Genomic DNA, 18,585 nt, shown 5'->3' with positions numbered 1-18,585 from the left:
GAACTGAGAACAAATCCATAGTATAAGAGAACAATAGTGGAAAATGAGTGAAAAAAAGCCCCAGGAAAATAAGAGTAGAACTAAGAATGCAGAGTATTTGGGAAGGGGCTGCATCACTAAAGAAAAATCTCAGAAAGAGATATATTATTAAGCCTTATAAAATGAATACTTTTTAAATTTTATGTTGCAACATCATGCCCACAATTTTTTTTTTAGTTTCTTTTTTAAAAAAAATTAATTTATGTATTTTAACTGGAGGCCAATTACTTTACAATATTATAGTGGTTTTTGCCATGCCTAGACATGAATCAGCCATGGGTGTATATGTGTCCCCTATCCTGAAATCCTCAGCCACCTCCTTCCCCATTCCATCCCTCAAGGTTGTCCCAGTGCACTGGCTTTGAGTGCCCTGTTTCATGCATTGAACTTGGACTGGTCATCTATTTCACATATGGTAATATACATGTTTCAATTCTATTCTCTCAAATTATCCCACACTCGCCTTATCCCACCGAGTCCAAAAGTCTCTTCTTTATCTCTGTGTCTTTTTTGCTGTCTCACATATTGGGTCATCATTACCATATTTCTAAATTCCATATATATGCATTAATATACTGTATTGGTGTTTTTCTTTCTGGCTTACTTCACTCTGTATAATAGGTTCCAGTTTCATCCACCTCATTAAAACTGATTCAAACGTATTATTTTTAATAGCTGCATAATATTACATTGTGTATATGTACCACGGTTTTCTTATCCATTCATCTGCCGATGGACATCTAGTTTGCTTCCATGTCCTAGCTATTGTAAACAGTGCTGTGATGAAATTGGGGTACATGTGTCTCTTTCAATTCTGGTTTCTTTGGTGTGTATGCCCATCAGTGGGATTGCTGGGTCATATGGCAGTTCTATTTCCAGTTTTTTAAAGAATCTCCACACTGTTCTCCATAGTGGCTATACTAGTTTGCTTTCCCACCAACAGTGTATGAGTGTATTCCTTTTTTTCTGCAACCTTTTCAACATTGATTGTATGTAGACTTTTTGATAGCAGCCCTTCTGACTGGTGTGAGATGGTATCTCATTGTGGTTTTGATTTGCATTTCTCTGATGATAAGTGATGTTGAGCATCTTTTCGTGTGTTTGTTAGCCATCTGTATGTCTTCTCTGGAGAAATGTCTGTTTAGTTCTTTGGCCCATTTTTTGATTGGGTGGCTTATTTTTCTGGTATTGCACGACAAGGGCTTCTTGTATATTTTTGAGATTAATTCTTTGTCAGTTGCTTCATTTGCTATTATTTTCTCCCATTCTGAAGGCTGTCTTTTCACCTTACTTATAGGTTGTTCTTTGTGCAAAAGCTTTTAAGTTTAATTAGGTCCCATTTGTTTATTTTTGCTTTTATTTCCAATATTCTGGAAGGTGGGTCATAGAGGATCCTGCTGTGATTTATGTCAGAGAGTGTTTTGCCTATGTTTTCCTCTAGGAGTTTTACATTTTCTGGTCTTACATTTAGATCTTTAATCCATTTTGAGTTTATTTTTGTGTATAGCATTAAAAAGTGTTCTAGTTTTGTTCTTTTACAGATGGTTAACCAGTTTCCCAGCACCACTTGTCTTTTCTCCATTGTATATTCTTGCCTCCTTTGTCAAAGATAGGTGCCCATAGGTGTGTGGATTTATCTCTGGGCTTTCTATTTTGTTCCAATGATCTATATGTTGGTCTTTGTGTCAGTACCATACTGTCTCGATGACTGTTGCTTTGTAGTATAGTCTGAATTCAGACAGGTTGATTCCTCTGGTTTCATTCTTCTTTCTCAAGATTGCTTTGGCTATTCGAGGCTTTTTTGTGTTTCCATACAGACTGTGAAATTATTTGTTCTAATTCTCTGAAAAATACCATTGATAGCTTGATAGGGATTGCATTGAATCTATAGATTGCTTTGGGTAATATACTAATTTTCACTATATTGATTTTTCCAATCCATGAACATGGTATATTTCTCCATCTATTAGTGTCCTCTTTGATTTATTTCATCAGTGTTTTATAGTTTTCTATATATAGGTCTTTTGTTTCTTTAGATAGATTTATTACTAAGTATCTTATTCTTTTCAGTGCAATGGTGAATGTAATTGTTTCCTTAATTTCTCTTTCTGTTTTCTCATTGTTAGTGTATAGGAATGCAAGTGGTTTCTGTGTGTTAATTTTATATCCTGCAACTTTACTATATTCATTGATTAGCTGTAGTAATTTTCTTGTGGAGTCTTTAGAGTTTTCTATGTAGAGGATCATGTTATCTACAAACAGTGAGAGTTTTATGTTGTCTTTTCCCAATCTGGATTCCTTCTATTTCTTTTTCTTCTCAGATTGCTGTGGTTAAAATTTCCAAAACTATATTGAATAGTAGTGGTGACCCTGGGCATCCTTGTCTTGTTCCCGACTTTAGGGGATATTTTTCAGTTATTCACCATTGAGGATAAGGTTTGGTGTGGGTTTATCATAAATGGCTTTTATTATGTTGAAGTATGTTCCTTCTATGCCTGCTTTCTGGAGGGTTTTTATCATAAATAGATGTTGAATTTTGTCAAAGGCCTTCTCTGAATCTATTGAGATAATCATATGGTTTTATCTTTCAACTTCTTAATGTGGTTTATAACATTGATTAATTTATGAATATTGATGAATCCTTGCATCGCTGGGATAAAGCCCACTTAGTCATGATGTATGATCTTTTTAATATGTTGTTGGATTCTGTTTGCTAGAATTTTGTTAAGGATTTTTGCATATATGTTCATCAGTGATATTGGCCTGTAGTTTTCTTTTTTTGTGCCATCTTCGTCTGGTTTTGCTATTCAAGTGATTGCAGCCTCATAGAATGAGTTTGGAAGTTTACCTTCTTCTGCAATTTTCCGGAAGAGTTTGAGTAGGATAGGTGTTAGCTGTTCTCTAAATTTTTTGGTAGAATTCAGCTGTGAAGCCAGCAGTCCTGGGCTTTTGTTTGCTGAAAGATTTCTGATTACAGTTTTGATTTCCATGCTTGTGATGAGTCTGTTAAGATTTTCTATCTCTTCCTGGTTCAGTTTTGGAAAGCTACACTATTTTAAGAATTTGTCCATTTCTTCCAAGTTGTCCATTTTATTGGCATACAGTTGCTGATAGTAGTCTCATGATCCTTTGTATATCTGTGTTGTCTGTTGTGATTTCTCCATTTTCATTTTTAATTTTGTTGATTTGATTCTTCTCCCTTTTTTTCTTGATTAGTCTAGCTAAAGTTTTGTCTATTTTATTTATCTTCTCAAAGAACCAGCTTTTAGTTTTGTTGATATTTGCTATGGTCTCTTTGTTTTTTTGCATTTATTTCTGCCCTAATTTTTATGATTTATTTCCTTCTACTAACCCTGGAGTTCTTCATTTCTTCTTTTTCTAGTAGCTTTAGATGTAGCTGCTGCTGCTAAGTAACTTCAGTCGTGTCTGACTCTGTGTGACCCCATAGATGGCAGCCTACCAGGCTCCTCCATCTCTGGGTTTCTCCAGGCAAGAATACTGGAGTGAGTTGCCACTTCTTGCTCCGATGCATGAAAGTGAAAAGTGAAAATGAAATCATTCAGTCGTGTCCAACTCTTCATGACCCCAGGGATTACAGCCTACCAGGCTCCTCCATCCATGGGATTTTCCAAGCAAGAGTACTGGAGAGTTAAGTTATTTATTGATTTTTCTCCTGTTTCTTGAGGTAAGCTTGTATTGCTATGAACCTTCCCTTTAGCACTGCTATTACTGAATCTCATAGGATTTAGACTGTTGTGTTCTCATTTTTATTCATTTCTATGCATACTTTCATTTCTTTTTTTTATTTCTTCTGTGATTTGTTGGTTATTCAGAAGTGTATTGTTTAGCCTCCATATGTTTGATTTTTTCATAGTTTTTTCCTGTAGTTGACATCTTATCTTACTGTATTGTGATCAGAAAAGATGCTTGAGATGATTTCCATTTTTTTGAATTTACCAAGGCTAGATTTATGGCCCAGGATGTGATCTATCCTGGAGAAGTTTCCGCGTGCACTTGAGAAAAAGGTGAAATTCATTGTTTTGGGGTGAAATGTCCTATAGACATCAATTAGGTCTCACTGGTCCATTGTATCATTTAAAGTCTGTGTTTCCTTGCTAATTTTCTGTTTAGTTGATCTATCTAGAGGTGTGAGTGGGGTATTGATTCCTCCCACTATTATTGTGTTACTGTTAATTTCCCCTTTCTTACTTGTTAGCATTTGCCTTACATATTGTGGTGCTCCTATGTTGAGTGCATATATATTTATAATTGTTATATCTCTTTTTTGGATTGATCCTTTGATCATTATGTAGTGTCCTTCTTTATCTCTTTTCACAGCCTTTATTTCAAAGTCTATTTTATCTGATATGAGTATTGCTACTCCTGCTTTCTTTTGGTCTCCATTTATGTGAAATATCTTTTTCCAGCCCATCACTTTCAGCATGTATGTGTCCCTTGTTTTGAGGTGGATCTCTTATAGGCAGCATATATAGGGGTCTTGTTTTGGTATCCATTTAGCCATTCTTTGTCTTTTGGTTGAGGCATTCAACCCATTTACATTTAAGGTAGTTATTAATAAATATGATCCCCTTGTCATTTACTTTGTTGTTTGGGTTTGAGTTTATAAACCTTTTCTGTGTTTCCTGTCTAGAGAAGGTCTTTAGCATTTGTTGAAGAGCTGGTTTGGTGTTCTGAATTCTCTCAGTTTTTGCTTGTCTATAAAGCTCCGGATTTCTCCTTTATATTTGAATGTGATCCTTGCTGGGTATGGTAATCTGATTGTAGATGTTTCTCTTTCATCACTTTAAGTATTTTCTGCCATTCCCTTCTGGACTGAAGAGTTTCTATTGAAAGATCGGCTGTTATCCTTATGGAAATCCCCTTGTGTGTTATTTGTTTGTTCCCCCCGCCTCTTGTTGCTTGTAGTATTTGTGATTTCTGTTTGATCTTTGTTAATTTGATTAATATGTGTCTTGGTGTGTTCCACCTTGGGTTTATCCTGTTTGGAACTCTCTGGGTTTCTTGGACTTGACTGGCTGTTTCCTTCCCCGTTTTAGGGAAATTTTCAACTATCATCTCCTCAAGTATTTTCTCATGGTCTTTTTTTTTTTTTTTTTTTTTTGTCTTCTTCTTCTGGGACTCCCATGATTCGAATGTTGGGGTGTTTAACATTGTCCCAGAGGTCTCTGATGTTGTCCTCATTTCTTTTCATTCTTTTTTTCTTTTTTCCTCTCTGCTTCATTTATTTCCACAATTCTATTTTCTACCTCACTTATCCTATCTTCTGCCTCTGTTATTCTACTCTTGGTTCCCTCCAGAGTGCTTTTGAGCTCAGCTATTGCATTATTCAGGCTTCCCTGGTAGCTTAGATGGTAAAGCATCTGCCTACAATGCAGGAGACCTGGGTTTGATCTCTGGGTTGGGAAGATCCCCTGGAGAAGGAAATGGCAACCCCCTCCCATACTCTTGCCTGGAAAATCCCATGGACTGAGGATTCTGGTAGGCTACAGTCCATGGGGTCGCATTATTGATTGACTCTTTTTTATTTCTCCTAAGTCCTTGTTAAACTTTTCTTGCATCTTCTCAATCCTTGTCTCCAGACTATTTATCTGTAATTCCACTTTGTTTTCAAGATTTTGGATCATTTTTACTATCATTATTCTGAATTCTTTTTCAGGTAGACTCCCTATCTCCTCCTCTTTTGTTTGGCTTGGTGGGCATTTATCATGTTCCTTTACCTGCTGAATATTTCTCTGCCTTTTCATCTTGTTTAGATTGCTGTGTTTGGGGACACCTTTCTATGTGCTGGAAGTTTGTGGTTCCTCTTTATTGTGGAGATTCCTCCCTGTGGGTGGGGTTGGAAGAGTGCCTTGTCAAGGTTTCCTGTTTAGGGAAGCTTGTGTCAGTGTTCTGGTGGTGGAGCTGGATCTCTTCAATCCGGAATACAATAAAGTGTCTAGTAGCGAATTTTGGGGTGTCTATGCATTTGGTGTGACTTTTGGCCACACGTGTTTTAATGCTCAGTCTTATCTTCCTGTGTTGTTGGAGAATTAGTTTGGTATGTCTTACTCTGAAACTTGTTGGCTCTTGGATAGAGCTTGGTTTCAGTATAGGTATGAAGGCTTTTGGATGAGCTCTTGTCAATTAATGTTCCCTGGAGTCAGGAGTTTTCTGGTGTTCTCTAGTTTTGGATTTAAGCCTCCTGCCTTTGGCTTTCAGTCTTATTCTTACAGTAGCCTCAAGCCTTCTCCATCCATACAATACCAATGATAAAACATCTAGGTTAATGGTGAAAAGATTCTTCACAGTGAGGGACAGCCAGAGAGGTTCACAGAGTTACATGGAGAAGAGAAGTGGGAGGAGGGACATAGAGGTGACCAGGAGTAGAGGAGGGGGAGTCAAAAGGGGAGAGAGCAATCTAGCCAGTAATCAATTCTCTGTGTGCTCTCTGCAGTCTGGAGCATTCAGAGAGGTTCACAGAGTTACATAGAGAAGAGAAGAGGGGGGAAGGAGATAGAGGTGACCAGGAGAAGAGGGGGAGTCAAAAGGAGAGAAACAAATCTAGCCAGTAATCAGTTCCCTAAGAGTTCTCCATGGCCCAGAACACCAAAGAAATTCACAGAGTTAAGTAGAGAATAGAAGGGAGAGGGAGGAGATAGAGATGACCTGGGAGAGAAAAAGGAGAGTCAAAAGGGGAGAGAGCAATCAAGCCAGTAATCACACTTCTAAGTAAAAATGGGTACTGAAGATTGGATTCTTAAAGGTACAAAATTGATAACAAATATTAAAAATAAAGATTAAATATCTAGAGTAGAGGTTAGACTCCAAAAATACAAAAATTTTTTTAAAAATCACAAAAATTATAATATATATATATATGTGAAATTTGCTTTAAAAATTGGGTCTTTTTTTCAAGGTAATAGTAGTTTTTAAAAATTAAAGGAGTAATAAAGAATTTAAAAATTAAAAAAATTTAAAAATTAAAAAATGATAATAGTAAAATATATCTAGAAATTTCTCTGGAGCTGTTGAGGGCAGTGTGGGGTCAGTTCAGTTTCAGATAGTTCCTTGTTCCAGCTTATACTTCTCAAGGTCTATAGGCCCCTTCCAATGTAGTCAGTGCTAACTACAGGGTTTTAATCTGTAGCACCTGTCACTTCCAAAGCAATTCCCTCTTTTTGTTTATTTTGGCTTATCTGTTTGCACGTCTCTTCAGTGTCTAATTTCTGCCCTGACACAAGGGGGCAAAGGTGGACGTTTATTAAGGCTCACTTGTTCAATTGTGCTGTGGGGAGGGAGGAACACTGGGGAGTGCTCGCAGAGTCTGGGCCCTACTAGGTTTGCCCCCGCTCACGGCGTGTGTGCTTTCCCAGTCTACACTACTCAGACTCGAGGTTCTTCTACAGGGGGCCCTGGGTTGTGTGCACTTCCCAGGTCTAAGCCTCTCAGGTTCAGGTTCTTGGGTACTCCACAAAAACACAGACTTGGTTGGGCCTTCGTTTTGTGCCCTTCACAAATCCGAGCAGCTCAGGTGGCCAGGTGCTTGGCAAGCACATTCTCCCCAGGTGGACGGTGTGTCTTATCACCTCCCCCTTCCCAGCCGCTCAGTTTCCGGGGTGCACCACAAAAGTGCCGTCTCAGGTGTGCCGTTTTTCTCTTCTAGGAAATTGATTTCTTACTGCAACCCTCCTGGCGGATGTCAACCATCCAGGATCCCAGGAAGGCTTGGTTAGTAACTGGGAGCCTGCTCATAGTTTGGTGGAGGATGCCGTCTCTGGGGCCGAGATTGCCCGTCGCCTTCCGGCTCTGGTTATCACCCACCTGCCTCTCTGCCTCCAGCGGGGGGAGGGGCCTGTCTGCAGCCGGCTAGCTCTCCTCTGGTATTTGCTCAGTCCTTTGTTCTGTGAGCAGGCCAGGCTGTGCCTTAGAGCTTTTCACAGGAAAGTTCTCTCTCTCTTTTTTTTTTTCCCCCTCTCTCTCTCTCTCTCTGGCTATCCCACAGTTTGGGTTGCTATCTCACATTCAGTTCAGTTCAGTTCAGTTCAGTCGCTCAGTCGTGTCCGACTCTTTGCGATCCCATGAATCGCAGCACGCCAGGCCTCCCTGTCCATCACCAACTCCCGGAGTTCATTCAGACTCGGTCCATCAAGTCAGTGATGCCATCCAGCCATCTCATCCTCAGTCGTCCCCTTCTCCTCTTGCCCCCAATTCCTCCCAGCATCAGAGTCTTTTCCAATGAGTCAACTCTTCGCATTAGCTCCCTCAGATTCTCCTCAGATCATTCAGGCCTGGTCATTTCCCTAAGCAATGAAGCTCGCACCTCCCTGTTCAGCCCCGGCTTGCTGCTGGCAGACACGTGCATCTGGGTTACTTTTCCACTGGGAGTTGAGGTTAGGCGTGTAATCTGTGGGTTTGTTTTTTGTTTTTTTTTCCCCTCCTGGTTATGTTGCCCTCTGAAATTCCAAAACTCCCCACAGACACGCCTGTGAGAGGGTTTCCTGGTGTTTGGAAACTTCTCCTTCACAACTCCCTCATGAAGGGGTCTCCATTCCTAAGTCTTTTGTCTCTCTTTTTATCTTTTATCTTTTGTCCTACCTCCTTTCAAAGAGAATGGGCTGCCTTTCTGGGTGTCTGGTGTCCTCCGCCAGCATTCAGAAGTTGTTTTGTGGAATTTGTTCAGCGTTCAAATGATCTTTCGATGAATTTGTAGGGAAGAAAGTGGTCTCCCTGTCCTAGTCCTTCACCGTCTTAGGACCGCCAGCTATCCTGCCCTTATGTTAAAAATGCACTTCTTAGAGGAAGCATATGTTGGTCCTTGCTTTTTATTCAATTTGACAAGCTATGTCTTTTATTTGGGGGTATATGATCCATTTACATTTAATGTGATTACTGATGTGATTAGGATTAACTTTATCTAGAAGACAATTTCTTTTTCCTCTACTCTTTCTTCTTTTGGATTAACTAATGGCTCTTTTAAAGTGTCATTGTGGTTTTTTTGTTGTTGTTGTTGAATTTTTAGTTATAAATCTGCCATGTTATTTTAAAAGATGATCTGGGGGTTATAGTATCCATTTTTAACATATCAGTCTAGTTACAAGTGACAATATACTGTTTCACATATAACATAGGAAACTTATAGTAGTGTACTTCAGTGTCTCCCCTTCTGTCTGATATGTTATTATTGCCATACATTTCACTTTTACATATGTTATAAATCCCACTACGTTAATATTATTTTTGTTTAAATGTTTATTATAGTTTACATACTTATAGTAATATTTTCTTATTATTTTATATTTTCCCATGTTGCAACTGTTTCTAGTGTTCTCCATATCTTTATTGGGGTTCAAATTATCATCTGGTATTGTTTTCCTCCTCCCCAAAGACTTCCTTTATCATCTCCTCTGAGTTAAGTGTGCAGATAATGAACACTACTTTCAACTGCTATGTATCTGGAAAAGTCTTTCACCCTCAAATTTGAAAACTATTCTTGCTGAATATAAAATACCAGAATGATATCTTTATCTTTCAGTACTTAAATGATATTGCTCTACTGTCTTCTTGCTTGAATTTTTTCTTACAAAATACTCTTACAAAATAAACACTACTTTGGATCCTTAGAATTAAATGTGCCCTTTGTCTCAGTCTTCCTTTGTCTTTATTATAATAAAGACAGTCTCTTTATTACTTGAGCAATCATTGTACTTTGGTATAATTTTCTTCATGCCTCTTATGCCTAGGGTTCATAAAATCTTATTATCTGTGAGGTTATAGGTTTTATCGGGTTTAGCAAAGTTTTGACCATTATTTCTTCAATTATTTTTCTTCACACTCCCCTCTCTTCTGTGGATTCTATTTATATGTATATTAGGTCGCTCATGGCTTTTCAAAACTCACTAATATTGCTTTAATTGCATATTTGTTTTTTTCTTCCTATGTTTAATTTGGAATATTCCCCCTGCTTTATTGTATTACACTTATTGATATTTTCTTCTGCACTGTCTAATCTAATCTATGATTCATCTCAGACATTTTAGTTTTTGTACTTTACCTTTTTAGATGCTGGATATTTTTATTTTCCTATACCTAGTCAAAACTTTTTCTAAAATTAACTTACTTTAAATCAATTAAACTTTGAGGGGTCTTGTTTCTAAGATTTGTTAAGCAGGTCTAGATTATGATTAATCTAGAAATAAATATTTTATACTATTGAGGCAATATTCCTCTGTATATTCTACTCAAATGTTTCATAAATCATGTGATTTTCTAGTCTTATTGGTGGGGCCAGGAACATTTCCTAAATGTGGGCATGTTGCCTCTACTTCCTTCAGATGATTCTTTCCCCAATCTGCCAGTTTCCTCACACATGTATGTTGATCATTGCTCCAGTAAAGACTCAAGGGTAACCCTTTGTATATCTCTGAAATTCTCTAGCTGTGCAACTTTCTCTTCTCTAGTAGTCTTTCCTATGAACTCTATGCTTTCTCAACAATATCCTTTCTACTCAGCCAGAGGGCTAGAACCACCATCAGTTAACCTTTCTTATACCATGACCCATGAACTCTCCATACAATAACATGAAACAATCATAGGTCACCTGATTTGTTTGACTGATGTCCAGTGACTTATATATCAGCTCAGTTCAGTTCAGTCATTCAGTCGTGTCCAATTCTTTGTGACCCCATGGACTGCAGCATGCCAGGCCTCCCTGTCCATCACCAACTCCCAGAGTTTACTCAAACTCATATCCAATGAGTCGGTGATGCCATCCAGCCATATCATCCTCTGTCATCCTCTTCTCCTCCCACCTTCAATCTTTCCCAGCATCAGGATCTTTTCAAATGAGTCAGCTCTTTGCATCAGGTGGTCAAAGTATAATTTTTCCTATACTTTGTTCAATAATTTTATGTGGAAAAAGGAAATACAATTTCTGTTATTCCATCTTGTTTTAAAGAGTAAGTACTGTGGCTGCTTTTATTTTTATATTGTTTTATTTTTTAATGCAGAGTTTGGAGAATAAATAGTTTAAGTCTAGAGAGCAAAAAGAATGAAGCAATAGCCAAAAAGGAGTGAGACACTGGGATAGGCAAGATCTTAGTTCTCAGGAATGACTCATGAGAGAAGGGAATAGGAAAGAAGAAAGAACTATAAATATGATTTCCCTAGGTTTCATTTATATGAAAATTTACTAATAAGCAATTAAATTTGCATTATTTTCAAATTACTTTTTCTTGTCAGCCTGTCTTTTGATTTATTTTAAATATTGTAGTATGCATAAACTGAGCCACTGGCTTTTATACGGGTTATAAATATTGTCATGTACTTTCAAAAGTCTACACTTTCCCACGTTTAGAGTTTTCTTTCCATTTGGAATGTGATTCCACCTTGACCTCACTCAACTCTTTACACCCTTTTACATTCAACAGATTTCTTCTGTGAAGCCTTTCCCCTCTGCTCTGAGGCTAATCCTGTTTCTCTCCCTTTTCTGCTCCTACAATTCTTTGTTCATGTATACACAAATTCTAGCACATACTACTTTGTATACCACTAAGAGTTTATACAAGATTTCCTCAGCAGACTGACACCATATGAAAGGTAAGAACCACATCTCAATCACTTTGGATTGAGCTCCTCAGTGCTTCTCTGAAGTATTGTATACTACTCTCCTTTTCTCCAAGTTTAATATTTATCAAAATATTCTTTATCCAATACACGTATAGTTTATTCTTGAATTTTGTCCCAAATTTAATATTGCAAAAGCTACAATTATTATTTGGTGCAGTCTTACAAGCTTGTTAAAGTAATTAATTGCTTCTACCAATTTGTCATTACCTGAGGTATGTGTTTTATCTCATAATTCCAAACCTGGCTGTCATCAGAATCTCCCATCTGAGATCTAGCAAATAAAAAATTTCATAAGAGTTATTCATAGGAATGTGTATATATATATATATATATTTATTTTTTTTTTTTTTTTAAATAGTCGCTAGGGTGAGTGTGGTCATCAACAAATATCTGGGTTTGTTCCCAGTTAAATATGCAAAGATCTTGGATTGCATTTCTGAGCTAAAATATTTTAGAAATGTTGGTTGCCCAGGAGCCTACTTAAATTTGAAGGTTTATAATAGAACCAAGATGGTAAAGAACAAAAAAAATGGGGTGGAGATATAAAAATTAATGTACAAATGTATGCACCTCTATTTCCTACCTAGGGTGGTAAGCATAGTTAGTAAATATGCATGCATTTATTGAAGGATAGAAAGAACTAAATTATAGTACTTTTGCTATTTCAACAGTAAGTCTATCAAGAATAAATCATGCATGATCACTTTTCCTTTTTCTTTTTTTTTGTCCCTCTTTTGCCATTTTCTAGGAATTGCATCCCATAATTTTGTTGTAATAAAATGTGACTGCTTGGGAAACGTTCACAGGGTTGGCATTCATTTGCATGCTGCTGCCATTTCAGCCCAGGGCATTCTCTCCTTCTTCCTGGTTCTCCCTCATCTCCCCTGCAAACCCCCCTTGCAAGGCACTGATGAGATGTGACAACAGAAAACACAAGTGCATTTCCTAGAGATTTACCAACATCCAGAAGGAAAGCTCGGAGGAAAAAGAACAATAGAAAAAGGGGACTTGTGGAGGGAAGAAAGTTCCTAAGCCTATCATTTGCAAATGTCAGCTCCATTCTCAGGGAGCTCTAGAGACTGTTAAGCAAACCTGTTTCTAATGAATACAACAAGAGCCATTTGAATCCTCCAGACTTGAGCCAGTCACATTTAACAGATCACCCAGTCTATCTTCTATTATCCTCAGGGCAGCCTGGGCCTTACACAGTCTTTTCAATTTCAGCTTCAAATGGCCCAAGCCAAGCATTTCCAAATAATTCAATAGGAAAATGATGTCAGAGGGTTAACATATTTTCCCCATAACATTATATAATTGCTATATGCTTATAATATTATGTACCATAATATTATATAAATATTATGTACTATATTATATAATTGTTATATACTTTATAATATTATCTCCCATAATTTATATAAATATTATGTACAATATTACATAATTGCAATTTATTTTAGTCATCTCATTCTCTTTGCTCTTTGGTTTCAGTGACCAATTAGTCTTTATCATTTATTAATAGTATCTGGACAGCAGCACTAACACATGTAGACCCAGTAGACCTAGATTTTCTTCTCCACTTCAGCATTCATTACTTGCTCATCCTTGGGTAAAATACATCCTCTCCAGGCCTCAGTTTCTACATCTGCATTAATGAAGTATAATTTTATCTTACCTAAAATGCTTGCTTAAAGAGTAAAAGAGAAGGATATATTTTATAAAGTAATATAAAATATGAGCTAGTATAATTAATGGCATAATCATCTCCAAATAACTGAAGTTGACTTTTCACCTTATTGAGCTCTTTGTTGAGTCACATTCTATAAAAAGGAGTATTTTCTTCTTCAACATTACTGAGTTGAGCATGCTCATCATTCCTTTAGTTGGCTGCTTTGATTCACAAATCATTCTTGTCATTCTGAATTCTCTTCTCTTTACCACTATATATCTGATCCTGAGAGGTCCATTGAGCAAGAGTATTAAATAGGGCACAAAAAAAATAAATAAATAGGGCACAGAGCTGGTTAGATTCTCCATCACCTTCTTCCAAGGACATTACTTCCACCAGATCCAGTCCATATTTACTTCCTCCTGTGAAACTACTAGCTTGACTATAATTTTCCCTTAATAGAGAAATTATTGCAGTTCTCCAGAACCAAAAAAATTAATAAATGAATGATGATTTTTTTAAATGAATCAAGGCACCAGCTCTGAATAAAGATCTATATACTTTTGGGGATTTGTAAAATTATTTACATATATTGATGATAATACATACTGTCCTATGCTAAATAGTAATTAGGTACATAGTTACAGACACTATCATGCTACTCTATGGACTGCTTCATGTACAAAATAATTGAGCTAAATATACCACCCCACTATTGGGAATTTCTTGAAGAACCACATGACTTTTACTAGTCTTGATGTTGGAGTTCTGCTTAGAATCTAACGTGATAGTGTTCTTGTTTTAGCCGCTTTCAAACAGAAAGAAAAGACAACTCATCAGTGATAAACGAAAAGGAAAGAAAAGGAGATGAGCAAGAGGATAATGATTAAAAAGAAAGAGAAAAGAGAAGAAAAAAGAAGAGAAGCTGTAAAGTCTGAGGAAAAAATTGCTGTGGGTTGTAGGCGGCATACTGGTATATTTTTGAGAGGAATATTTATTTTCAGTTCAGTTCAGTTCAGTCGCTCAGTCGTGTCCGACTCTTTGCAACCCCGTGAATAGCAGCACGCCAGGCCTCCCTGTCCATCACCATCTCCCGGAGTTCACTCAAACTCACATCCATCGAGTCAATGATGCCATCCACCATCTCATCCTCTGTTGTCTCCTTCTCCTCCTGCCCCCAATCCCTCCCAGCATCAGAGTCTTTTCCAATGAGTCAACTCTCACATGAGGTGGCCAAAGTACTGGAGTTTCAGCTTTAGGATCATTCCTTCCAAAGAACACCCAGGGCTGATTAAACACAGATTTTTCTTTTTCTCTTCCTTTCTCATCTCCCATTGGCAATGTCTGGAAATGTGAACAATGAACATGTGTTAGAGTTTGCAAATTCAATAGCAAATGGTAGGGGATGCAGAAATGGAAACATTTTCTAAGATGAATATAAAGGCCATGTTAAATATGAACTATAGTGATGCTTAGATCTGGCTAGTCAAGGCTATGGTTTTTCCTGTGGTCATGTATGGATGTGAGAGTTGGACTGTGAAGAAGGCTGAGAGCCAAAGAATTGATGCTTTTGAACTGTGGTGTTGGAGAAGACTCTTGAGAGTCCCTTGGACTGCAAGGAGATCCAACCAGTCCATTTTGAAGGAGATCAGCCCTGGGATTTCTTTGGAAGGAATGATGCTAAAGCTGAAACTCCAGTACTTTGGCCACCTCATACAAAGAGTTGACTCATTGGAAAAGACTCTGATGCTGGGAGGGATTGGGGGCAGGAGGAGAAGGGGATGACAGAGGATGAGATGGCTGGATAGCATCACTGACTCGATGGACGTGAGTCTGAGTGAACTCCAGGAGTTGGTTATGGACAGGGAGGCCTGGCGTGCTGCGATTCATGGGGTTGCAAAGAGTCGGACACGACTGAGCAACTGAACTGAACTTAACTGAACTGAATAGTGATGCTTTAAATGCTTTAAAGTGCTTAAGACTCATTTTTCAGTGCTAGAGCATCTCCACATTTAATTTTATATAATGAAAAATGTCAGTAGAATCACACTGAATATTTTCTTTGCAAGGTGGTTGATGCCCCTTCGAAATCTTGGTCCAAACTTGTTTCCACAGAATCCAGATTCAACCCCACTCAAACTAATTCAATTTCTTGAGATGATTAGAAATGGCAGGTTATATCTGGTAAGATGGTATAAATAGGGAAAAATAGTTGTCATAGACTGTTCAACCAGAGATAGTAGCATGGTCAGTCCAGCCAATGAGCGGCAGGGAACACTGAGACTATGCTAGTAGTTCATGCTTCACTTCTCCCTGACAAACTCTGGGTTTCAAGTATCATCATGAAGAGGGGACATGAAGAAAAGGAGACTGGCCTGGATAGATTTGAAAAATGGCCCCCCAAGTAGAGATTCATTCTTAGTTGAAAAAAAGAAGTATTATGAAGATTATGATACAAATCCTAAACTATCAAAGCTACTTTTATGCTGAATCAGGTGAATGTTGAACAAAAATTTCATAAATCCCTATCATGCAAAGGAAGGATTGGCCCAGATATTGAGACAAGATGAGTTTACAGATATATATCTTTGGGATTAAGGAAGATCATAAACTCAAGAGATTGCTACCTTCTCCAGTGTGGGACTAAGATTCCTAAATAATCCCATTTATCCCATTGAATCATAATATCTAACTTTCATGTAAAATTGAAATTTAGAACTGGTTGAAAATTTGAAAAACACTATACAAGCCAAACAAAACATTTCTGAGGGCAGTCAGTTTTAAATTGCTGTAATCTTCTATGGAATTTAGCATCTGTTTCTACTCACTCCCATAAATTTCTCTGCTTTTTACTGTATGTTATTGTTTTCTTGTTAATTAAATTTTAGGCCAGGTTGTCATCTCATTGCTGTTCATAGATCTCATAGTACCCAATGCTGCATCTAACAAATACTGGAAGATTCAAGTACTATCATATGAAACTATTTCATATCACATGTACTACTTCATATAGTAGTATATGAATGAAGATTAAAATACAAGAATTATTAACATACTGCTAATGGAAGAGAAAATAGTAACTTTTCGCTAACATCACTTAGATGTTAAGAAAGCATACCAGAAGGAAAAGATCTCTGTGTCAGTAAAGACAAGAGTATGGCAATTCATTGTTTTAGGGGGAAAAAAGAATGTTAAAATCTGCTGAAAGGAGCAACATGACCAATAACCCTGGGGCTATTTTATGGGAGAAATATTTGTAGGTGATTCACTAGTTAACTGAAAACTGGAGAAAAGCGGGAGAGGGTTGGAGAGAGGAGGGGTGGAGGAAAAAAAAAAGGAGGAGAGAGAGAGAGGAAAAGAAAGGAAAGGAAAGAGAAAGTATGTTCAGACAGAGATTAAAAAGTAAAAGTTTGAGAATATTCCAGTATTCCCATACATCAGACATAACATCAAGCAAGAAAAGGTAATGTAATGTTCCCAGAGCCATCTCAAACTGGCTGGTAAGAGTTGAGGTCTCCCATTTCTACCAACAGCTTGTCCAATGACTCACACTTACAGCTTGAAATCAGCTGTCACCAAAGTATTGACACCATGGAAATCAGCAGAAGCTACCAATAAAAGCCCTTTTCACTTTCACCCCCAAACCCACTTCCCAGCAGATTGTTAAACACTTATCAATATATCAGTGTATCATAGAGAACTGTGATTTCCTATTGTTCAGAAATAACAATTGGGAATTTAGAGGTGTTGACAGTCAGTAGACAATGAAGAACCAGCCTGAGCAGCCAACAGTCCCAAGTCTGGGAGACATTCAGTACCCTACCCTTCCCACCATCCCCCAGCTCACTAGAATTCTCTCACTGACTCCCTGACCTCACTGATCCCCAACTTTGTTCCTTCTTAGAACAACATTACTCACCAGTCTCCGGGATAGGACTGGACTGTCTAGACCTCTGGTAAGTTTCAGGTCAGTTACTGGACCTATCCCTACCTTCCCAGCCTGATATATCACTATTCAGGTGCCAGGGTGATACAAGGAGAGACTGACAAGCCTCACTAAACGCAGTGCCTCTCCTTAGAAACTTCCACCAGCCTATGAAATAATGCCTTTTCATTCAGCAGGGATCAATGTGGATATGCCTCATTAAACAAAACCCTATACAAGAAAAGGTAAATTTGGTAACAAGCCTTTATTTTAATAAAGAATTCACCATAGGACAACATTAAATAACTAGCTTTCCAAATGCACTTACATAAAATCTCTTTAAGAGCACTGCCATTATAGAAAGTGAGCTAATATTTAAACTGAATATACAATGACACTTTAGGGGAAAGAGTGCTTAACTACTGAGAATAATTGTGGGACTGCTTTAAAATTTAGAAAGTCACTGGTTTCTATGGCTCCCTATAATAATGTCTCTGTTCTGCACTATGGCTGACCCATCAGAAAATGTGCAACTGAAATAGAAGATGGTATCCTAGATGATGGTTATCTTAAAAGGATTGAAGGAAGTAGGAAAACAGACATAATTTCAAATTCTCTCCCTTTGTCAACATAAATGAATTATCATTTATAACCCAATTGAAATGAACATTGAACACATTTGCAACAACTCAGTAGATTCCCGTGTCTAGAAAATATTGAAATTGAAATTCTATAAATACAAAGTCATTAAAAATATTAAAGTTCAGTAACAAAGGGGATATAAATCCTGTCCAGTTTTCATTGATCAATTTTGTCCTGCTATTCTTAAAATTCAGCTAAAATTCCTATCTTTTATATGATTGTTTGAAATTTAACCAAGTGCTACTAGGCTAATGTAATTTTTTTTTTCCCCAGTGCAGGAAAACTGATGCAGTGGAAGGTGGCAGGAAATAAGAGAAGGGGTAAGAAGGGAGAATTTAAAGAAGACTTATTCTATGACAGATTGCAGTAAGCCATTTCATGTGATTTTTTTCCTCATTTTATTTTTCCAAAAAACAAAACAAACAAACTTGAGACATTTTGGTACATCTGTTTTACAAATGTGTTAACAAATTCTGAGAGGTTAAATAGCTTGTCCAAATTCACAGAAATGATTTTTCAATGTCAGATGGGATTTTGAGTCTATTTGACTCAAAAACCTGTTATTTGGGTAGACACTGTTGATGTTCCCAAAATAGTGCATATTCATTTTATAAAGTTAGAAAACAATGAAAATATTCAAAAATTAGAAACATGGGCTAATTATTTAACCTAGATATTCTTATGG

This window comes from Bos indicus, chromosome 3 (assembly GCF_029378745.1).
Source record: "Bos indicus isolate NIAB-ARS_2022 breed Sahiwal x Tharparkar chromosome 3, NIAB-ARS_B.indTharparkar_mat_pri_1.0, whole genome shotgun sequence".
Lineage (NCBI taxonomy): Eukaryota > Metazoa > Chordata > Mammalia > Artiodactyla > Bovidae > Bos > Bos indicus.
This window is presented reverse-complemented; position numbering follows the sequence as displayed.